The sequence below is a fragment of the Augochlora pura genome, chromosome 2 (genome assembly GCF_028453695.1).
Source record: "Augochlora pura isolate Apur16 chromosome 2, APUR_v2.2.1, whole genome shotgun sequence".
Lineage (NCBI taxonomy): Eukaryota > Metazoa > Arthropoda > Insecta > Hymenoptera > Halictidae > Augochlora > Augochlora pura.
In genome coordinates this window covers 7,685,708-7,694,069 of record NC_135773.1, presented here as the reverse complement: position 1 = coordinate 7,694,069, position 8,362 = coordinate 7,685,708, and the positions used below count along the sequence as shown (strand labels likewise).

Sequence of the window (8,362 nt, the reverse complement as noted above, 5' to 3'; positions counted from 1 at the left end):
CATTGTTAAGGTTGAAATATTTTATTCAATTATTGCTACTTTTATTTAATGAAATATTTTATTCAATTACTGGCACTTTTATTTTGTGAACCATTTTATTCAATTATTGGCACCTTTATTTTGTGAAAGATTTTATTCAATTATTGGCACTTTTATATTACGAAAGATTTTATTGAGTTATTTGCAGCAATAACTTATTATATGTGCTAATTATATGTCCTCGGTACTTATTTTTTATCGACAACTTTGATCGTGATTGACATAACAATTTTCTATTAATTTATTATACAAAATGCTATATATTCTTCTCAACTATTACCTATTTAATTTTAATTTACTAATTTTAAAAAATATTTATTTATTCTAATTTGCAGCTCTTTTGCGACGATTGATTCAGAGTTAACACTTCGCCGATCCCTAACCTATAAATCGGCTATTTCCTCCGATTGGTAGCCTACATTCGAATTCGCAGATTGCAAACGATTCGAACATCGTCGAAAAATTGTTTCGAATTACGACGCGTTATTTTCTAACCGGGCGTCACGTGGCCGTTCGACCGTGTTAAAACCCGGAGTAATTGCAAAAGTTTTACCGGGCGGGGTGGAGAGACGAAGAGGGGGGGAGAGGAAGGTGGCCGCGAAAGTCAATTTAATATTATAATTCGGTGCTGTAACTTGTTTATCCGAAGAACGCGAACGACCTGGGAGTCGGTGGTATAGCCAAGGCAAACACCGCATCAGCGCTAGCGTTAAATTCCCCGGTAATCGCGTTAGGCGCGTTTAAAATCCCCTCCTCCTCCTCCTACCCTCCCCACCCCTCTACCCGGTTAAGTAGAATATTGTTCCGTCGCGACTGCTTACGGTAAGATGCTTACTACGTAGCGATGCAGGCGCGTCCCTCCACACTCTTTTCCCCCCCTCCGGTAACAGAAGTCTTTTCAACGCGGTGTCTAAAACGGCTCGCGATTAAACGCGGACTTCGTTAACAATTGAAGGCTTCCAAGCCGGCTGCGAGGAAAAAGATTTCTCTGCTGTGAGAAGGGTATCTTTATATTTTATGGGGCAGATCGTGGCTCGAGTAGAATTGCTTCGTATTTTGGGGAAAATTGAATTATCTGGTTGTTTAATAAAATAATATTCAAATATTGTATAATATTATAGTAATGTTATTATATTAAATATAATATTTGTTTCTCAATCATTGAAAAACAAATGAGTGAAAATCGTATTTTAATGGTCCCTAATAACAAATAAAGAAATATTGCTTAGACAAATATAGATAAAATATTGCTTAGAGAAATATAAATAAAATGTTCCTAAATAAATATTGCTTTCACTCCCCTATAAAAAATTACAATGAACATATAACAGCTTTCTCAGAACAGAAAGTAACATATCAAAAAATCAACTCTCACCCCTAAATCAATTAAAAATGTTAACAGCTCAATTCAAGCCCCGCTAGAAACAAAGTAAATGCCCAGGCGGTTCTTCTTTAGTATATCGCGTAGAATGTGCTTAGCCCAGCTGTTTCGAGACGCGATAAAATCCTGGGCACTTCAACTTCACCATATCCGGAAGTCAATCTATTCTGAACTCGGTTATTTTAAGGTTAGACTTTCTCTCTCTCTCTCTCTTTCTCGGAGGGGGAGTTCGCCTCGAAGAACAGTTTGCTTTTAGAGTATCGGTGTTAAAAATACCCAGCGAGTGTAAATAAAGTGTCAACAAGGTGCAAGAGCCGCGGAGTGCGTAGAAATAGAACAAGAGAAATGATATATAGCGCATCCCCTTGGTCGGCCATTTTTAATGTCTTCTTTTACGGTGTTTTACGAGTTGAAGCAGCTTTGGTAATGCCAAGTATAGTATCATTTTATTATAGTTATAAATTGGTAATGCCAAGTATAGTACAACTTTATTAAAGTTATAAATTGCTATTGCAAAGTGAGAATTTAATTAAGACTTTCGTTTATTTAGAGCTTTTTTATTAGACTAAATTATTATACTGTAACAGATTATACTGTATTATATATACTATACGGACTTTATTATACTATACTATAATATATTTTAAATACTACTCTATATACTTTATTACACAATACTATTGTATATTACATTACATACATTATTATAACTCATTACATTATATTATAAATATATTTAAAAATTTCTCAAACAATACAACGTCCACAAAATGTTAAACAATTTATCTCCACAGCTCTACCACGAAAACCGCGTTCCCTTTGCCCAAGATAAAACTAAAACTCTCTAAAAGCCGTCCAAAGATCTCTCTAAAACTGCTTACGAAAACAGCCATAAAATCGGAAAAATATTCGAAAAACCTCTCCCAATATATTTCATCCCCTAAATCCACCGTCGATTAGATGACACGAGCTCTCTGCGGTGAAGCGTGCAGCATCGAGGGCGGAAAAAGGCTCTCTCGCAGAACATCCCCCGTGGTATTAGCCTGCTTTAAGGTTAAACCGACGGAACCCCCCCCCCCCCCGCAACGTGTACGTATGGCGTTAATCGTCGGTCGGGGAGCAACGGGGGTTTGGTAGCGGGAAGAGCAACGAGCAATAAAGGATCTCCTTGGACCGTGGAGATGACCCGTATCGCAAGTCCAACGGAGAGCGTAGCCAGGGCCGTCGAATCGGCGCGGCAAACCGCAAACTTTCGGTAACCGCAAGTTCGTTCTACGTCCTCTTCCCACCCCCCACCCCCATCCCCCCTCCCATACCCCACGGCAGCGTTACACCGTCTACTTGTTCTTCGAGGTTTCGAGTTTCTTTTACCACGCGGCGCGCAATCGATCCTGTTGCTCGGGGGGCTCGCGAGGCGAGGGCCGAAGCGAGGGCCGACGCAGGGCGAGGCGGGGCGAGTGCGGCGCTTCGTATCTTCGCCGATGCAGTGCTCGATGCAATTTACGTCTCTGCACTTTGCGTGGACGGATATTTTAGCGAAGTTCTCTCTGCCTCCCCTTGCCACCCTTCGCCTCCCTTCTCCGCCCCTCGGTCCCCTCCCTCCCTCCCTCTTCCCCAGTCCAGAAGCCCAGTTATACAGCGAGTCGCTCAGTGTGTACGTATAAAAGTTTCAGAACGGCTGGTACCCACCGGCTGGATGCTTCATGCAGATATCTATACATTTATCCCCGGCGACCTTTTTCTACCTTTTTAGCTCGGCTACGCTGGCTCACGTTGGCTCTCGCGCGCCGTGGCTCGCCTCGCCGTTGAACGCCTGTTCCCTGCTTTACGCGGCGGGGGTTCCGCTGCTGAAAACGGAGGGAAAGGCGTTCCACGACGTACGCCCGTTTCCCGCGTTATCGAGAATTTTTATGTAAATGGATGTTACACCGGCGGTGTTACATTATTTTTTAACCCGCCATCCGCCGGGCGCGCTCGTTCCCGTAACGGGCTGGTTTTATTTCGTGGCCGACACACACCGCGGCGCGCCGAAAAAACGAGGCTTTTGGCGGTCGGCGCGATGACTGTTTAGAATGCGATAGCTCGTGTGCTGCGGAGAAGCGAGAAGCTGATGGGGTTGTGCTGTGTATGCTTTATTTTCTTGATATTTTGTATAAATAATGTGGAAATGGGTGAGTTAGGGGTTTGATATTTTTTGTTTTCTATTTTTGATTTATTTTGTGTGATATATGTTGATATGATATTTTTATTTATTTAATTGCATTATATATTTGAATTTTTTGATATTTTGTTTAAATCTGTAATGTGTAAATTATGGTTTTGATATTTTATATTTTACATTTTTGATACCTTTTTGCTTTGGTGTATATATATATATATTTTTTTATTAAACTATATATGCTAGTTAACTATATACTAGTAAGTTATATACTATGAACTACATTGTATACTAGTAGGAATTAATTAGTAACAAAGAAATGTCAATTCATGTAGCAGTGAAATAAGTCGTACATAAACAAGGGGTTAATCAGTACATAATTATATATAATATTTATAGTAAATGGTAAATTAAATTATATATAATTTAAAATAGTAAATAATAAATTATATACAATTTATATAGTAAATTGTTAATAAATTCTTACACTGACCAGAAAGCTTCCATTCAATAAATAGCAATCTTGACTTCAATATTAAAATATCAATGATGAATATTAAAAATTTAATCTCAATCCAAAACCTATAAATAACATACACATTTAATAAACTACATTATAAATTTTCGAAGTTAAATAGTTAACAATTTCTAACAAGTATCTATATACAATTTGTGTCATGGCAAGTAAATTCGTTGAAACCAGATAGTTGATTAAAAGATAACAAATCTAATACTGTTTTAATTTGAAGGATCATTTGAGTTTTCATTTCGCAGAGACTGGCCCCGGGGAAAACTGTGAAAAAGTTGTCTCGAACTTCCTTGTTCTGTCGGCAAAGTTCCAGCGTTGCTTTCATGAAAAGTTTTGAAAAATTTTTGTTTCAACTTCCACGATTCTGTTGCGGAGAAATCGACTATTGTTTCATTATCGACATGATAAATCGAACGAACATTATTATGAACATTTTCTATAATTTTTCACATCTAAATATACCAATTACTTTTATAAATAATTCATATGGATATTTACGCAAAATAAAAAGTATCCAACTATTATAAACAATATGGTGTAAATATCTAATGGTATAAATAGGCAATGGTATAAATATCCAATAGTATAAATAACTATTGGTATAAATATCCAATGGAATAAATAACTATTGGTATAAATATCCAATGGAACAAATAACTATTGGTAAAACTATCCAATGGTATAATTATCCATTATTATAAATATCGAATAGTATAAATAACTATTGGTATAAATATCCAATGGAATAAATAACTATTGTTAAAAATATCCAATGGTATAATTATCCAATATTATAAATATCTAATGGTATAAATATCCAATGGCATAAATAACTATCGGTATAAATATTCAATGATATAAATATTCAATTCTAAAAAACAATCTCCAAACAAAAACCTCCATCTATTCTCCCTCCACTAATTCACCATCCCTAAATGTTTCTATCACTAAAATCCTCCCTCTCCTAATTTCCCATCACCAAATCCGCACAGTCCAGTTATCAAAACTAGCGTCCTCCAATTTCTCCATACTATCCTCGAGAAAATCCTCTTCCTCCTTCCACCAAAAAAGAACGAATTTAATTCCGCGGCCAGTTGTTTGCATCCGAGGCAGAAGAGCCGCGGCGCACCGGGTAAGAAAGAGAGCTCGATGATCAAAACAGTGGATCCTAAGCGCAGCCGGGGCTCGCCTAACTGGTCCCGGTACAGCGGAGTCACAAGAGGGGTGGCGGTAACAGTAGCAGTAGGTAGGTAGGTAGGTAGGTAACGAGCCACCCTTTCGGAGCGCACTTCAGAACCGCGGCTGTTACAATGCGCATTTTCTCGTGCTTTCAGACAGAAAGCCGGCGAATTTCTGGAAGAAAGTCAGTCAGCCGAAAACGACCATCCCACTCCCCCCACCCCACCCCTCCTTTTCTACCACCGACGAATCCGTTCGCGGGCGTCGCGTTGCGCTTCGAACTTTTTCGATTCTTTCCGCTTCGAAAAAAGAAAGAGCGCAACAACCCTGAACGAACTGCTGAAAAGCTGACAGATGGTCGGCCATACCATAAAGACATTTCTAAATCTTTTACCGTAACACCCGTAGCGCGATAACGATGCTTATCGGTCTCGCCTTAACGGACGCGTTATCATTGATAAAAACCGGACCGATGAGTTTCTCGGTAAAACGCGAGTACGCGACGATCGGCCAGTCTAATCGGCCGATTAATAATATCGCGCGCGTACAGTGTCCACGGTCGCGGTAGTTGTCCGTTTTATTATTTGTCAGGCGGGCCGGGATTGGCCAGCGGGTGGATATCGGTTCTCCTGTGAAAGTTCCCGTGGAATTGTTGCGATTCCGTGGCTGGTCCACGGCAGAGAGCGTCGAACAGGAAAAATACGTCGGGGGAGTCGCGCCGGTGACCCGAGCCAAGTTTGCCAATTTCGCGCAGCGCGATCGAGACCCGCGCGCGCGCCGATGTGCCCCGGAGCGAAGACGTGAGTAAGCCGCTTTATTACCAACCGGGCGAAAGTTAAGTCCGCTTTTCAAAGCCCCTCGAAATCTTTCTCCGCCGAAGTATCGATTAACTTTCGCGGACGGGTGGGCCGGCATCTCAAACAACGGCCTCGCGGACGCCCGCGCGTGTTCGCCGAGGCCCGCGGAAGTCGTGCTGTCGTTTTCGGGTATTCGTCGAAACGCCTTTTCCTGGCAGACGTCCTTTACTTTCCTTGGACGCGGTATCGGATTTACTATAGGTTGATAGTGGAAAGTTAGGTTTTTACTATCGTTGATTTATCGTAGATCTATTGTAGGTCAAGGCTGGAGATATTGGGCTGATTAATTGGAAAAATGGTATCGAGGATTTCTATAAAATGTGGCATAAGTAATATTTTCAGGTAGTTATAAATTTTTACGTAATATATAGATTGTAGGTGGCAAGGTTATGTTAACCTAGTTTTTTTAATATCATAGATCTATCATAGATTTATCGTAGATCAAGGCAGAAGACATTTAGCTGATTAATTTTAATAATAAACATAACCCGACATAATCTGACATTTAGTTGATTAATTTTTAATAATAAACTTGGAAATTTCTTTCATTTCTCATCCTAATTTGGGAGAAATTAAAATTGGAAAAATTAAAATTGGAAAATCAATAAAGTGTCCCATAAGTAATATTTTCGGGTAATTATAAATTTTTATGTAATATGCAAATTATTAATAGCAAAGTTATATCATTCGCAAATCTCGAAAAACAGTGAAATTTTTCGAATGTCCTATAGCAAAATACTCCGAAGTTAACCCTTGAATTAAATTCTTAACGATCCTCAAGCTTTGCAACGCAACTATGTTTGCTGCTTTTGCAATCACTTGCGCGAAGTCGTTGTCGTTACTGTACACGGTAAATTACGGAACGCGAGAGAGAAAAGGTGAACTACGACAAGTTGATATTACACTGTCGTTAGCAGATCGATCGAAAGCTTATCATGCACACCTCGCTGAGCAAGAGTGCAAGCGAGAGAAAGATAAAGAGAGAGAGAGAGAGAGAGAGGGAGAGGGAGAGAGAGCTGTAAGACGATTATACTCCGAGTTGTTCACATGAATTAAAAATGATTAATATAGCTGCTAGATTGACTGCTACTGAATACAAATCTCATTACATAAATTGACAATTTATAATTTTTAAAAAACGTCAATATAGTCTGATGCACATGTGGAATGACATTTCATATTTACAATGTTAAATGGAAATCACTGCAACTTCCTTCATTAATCAATAATTTATTTAGTTAAAAATCAGATTTCAAGCAAACTGAAACAAGATAGTTAATCATAAATTTGTTCAAGTAAATAACGATAAATTATAATTAGAATTGTCATTAGTGAGAGAAAAGTGAAATATAAATAAATCGAAATAAATACATAATATATACCTAACACATATAATTAACAATACTATATAATTATTATAATATAATTAATAATAATATAATTATAAATATAATTATTAATAATATAATAATAAATATAATTAATAATTATTATAATATAAATAATATAATTATTATACAATTACCTTATCCTGCCATATCTATTAAACAAAGTATATGCTCACAAAAAAGACTCCCACTTCTCAACAATATTCCTCAACCATAAACAAATCCAATAAAAATTTTCATAAAAAACAACCATCTCCCAAAAACAGTGCACCAATTTTTATCATCCTCTTGCTCTAACTTGCTCGCTAGCTTCCCCGCTTGCTCGCTGACTCTCTTATACGCCGGCTCGCGCCGCGACCGATCGAAACCAATTTCGCGAAGAACTAGAGCCCGCGCGGAAACGCTACAAAGAGAAGAATGCCCGGGGATGCGATAGAAACAGTGGTGGAATCAATCGTTCGGAAACGGAGAAATAGCAGCGGCGGCGTCGACTACGTCGGATCGATGCCGTCGGATCGACGTTCGCCGAGAACCGATGTAATAATTTACCAAAGAGCCGGGGCGGACCGTGGAAAGGTCTGCGATGCTAGAGAGAGAGAGAGAGGAGGGATGGTGACAACGGTTACGTTGCACACGTAGGGTCGAAGAGAGGACGGTGTAGAAGGAGGTGCGGGGTGGCCGCGTCGGTGTCAACGACGTGCTGGAATCCGGAGTATTCGTCGAACGGCCACCGATGGCAGCCGATGAAAGGAGAAACTTGGATCGTTTATCACGCGCGCGTTTCGAGGCCCGAAGTTTCCCTAAAGTTAAACTGTTTGGACGGGCACGAGA

General features: G+C 39.3%; 1 protein-coding gene across 6 annotated transcripts in view; it reads left to right on the top strand.

The window, feature by feature from the left end:
- The window catches only part of Kek5 (leucine-rich repeat, immunoglobulin-like domain-containing kekkon 5 protein), a 653,304-nt gene that overhangs the window by 357,684 nt on the left and 287,258 nt on the right, over positions 1-8,362 (top strand). For 2 of the 6 annotated variants that reach the window (XM_078188275.1, XM_078188266.1), the window contains exon 1: positions 5,821-6,086. The exons of the other annotated variants lie outside the window; for them this stretch is intronic. The gene's annotated coding sequence lies outside the window, so the exon portion shown is untranslated. Of the gene's footprint in view, positions 1-5,820; positions 6,087-8,362 lie in introns of those variants that run through there. 6 annotated transcript variants of the gene reach the window in all.